Source organism: Hylobates moloch, unplaced genomic scaffold, assembly GCF_009828535.3.
Source record: "Hylobates moloch isolate HMO894 unplaced genomic scaffold, HMol_V3 SCAFFOLD_16559, whole genome shotgun sequence".
NCBI lineage: Eukaryota > Metazoa > Chordata > Mammalia > Primates > Hylobatidae > Hylobates > Hylobates moloch.
The window spans coordinates 1-1,170 of NW_026668834.1; the positions used below are offsets into that span (position 1 = coordinate 1).

A 1,170-nucleotide genomic window follows, 5' to 3' on the forward strand; every position below is an offset into this window, starting at 1 on the left:
TGAGACGGAGTCTCACTCTGTGGCCCAGGCTGGAGTGCAGTGGCGCAATCTCGGCTCACTGCAAACTCTGCCTCCTGGGTTCACGCCATTCTCCTGCCTCAGCCTCTCTGAGTAGCTGGGACTACAGGCGCCCACCACCACGCCCGGCTAATTTTTTTGTATTTTTAGTAGAGATGGGGTTTCACTGTGGTCTCGATCTCCTGACCTCGTGATCCGCCCGCCTCGGCCTCCCAAAGTGCTGGGATTACAGGCGTGAGCCATCGTGCCCGGCCTAGAATTTTCTTATTTTAAGAAAATGTGGAATGCTTCACGAATTTGGGTGTCATCCTCGCACAGAGGCCATGCTAATCTCCGTATAGTTCCAATTTTAGTTTATGTGCTGCTGAAGCGATCATGGTTTCCGTTTTTTTCTGACCAGATTCTGCATAAGCATCTTCTATAGAGAAGCCTCCTGCAGGTATTGACGGATTCTTGCATTTTCTTTGTTTTTCTCCAGTTCCTACTCATTCACGAGAGGTTTCACCTTTGACTACTGACAGTTAACTGTAATCCATGTGGTTGAAGTTCGTTCCATGAAGTTAGTGGCGTACCGCCTCTCAGTCTTACAGAGGCTAATAACAGGTACTTACAGATTGTTACCTGTGGCTTTCCACTTTAAGGAGATAAATCCTTCTTCAAAGGAAACCCGACACATGGCACACACACAGATAGTTGAAATTCTCATCCAGCCCTTTGTTTACCCAGCATCTATTTGATGCCTGTCTCCATATATATGCACAGAACTGTTAGAATGCAATGTGTGGAGAAAAATAAAATACCCACAAACACACACACACACGGTCCCCTCCTCTCGGGTCGGTTTTTCTACACTGCAGGTTGCTATGTCAGTTGAATTAATCATGACCAGTACTAAAAAAAAAAAATAAGAAATTTGGGCCGGGAGTGGTGGCTCACACCTATAATCTCAGCACTTTGGGATGCTGAGGCAGGCGGGTCATTTGAGGTCAGGAGTTTGAAACCAGCCTGGCCACCATGGTGAAATTCTGTCTCTACTAAAAAATATTAAAAAATTAGTCGGGCTTGGTGGCACGTGCCTGTAATCCCAGCTACTCGGGAGGCTGAAGCAGGAGAATCTTTTGAGCGGGAGGTGGAGGTTGCAGTGAGCTGAGA

General features: G+C 47.0%; 1 pseudogene; it reads right to left on the bottom strand.

Annotated features, from left to right (window-relative positions):
- Nucleotides 1-291: 291 nt before the first annotated feature.
- Nucleotides 292-391, bottom strand: LOC116465962 (U6 spliceosomal RNA; annotated as a pseudogene).
- Nucleotides 392-1,170: the final 779 nt, after the last annotated feature.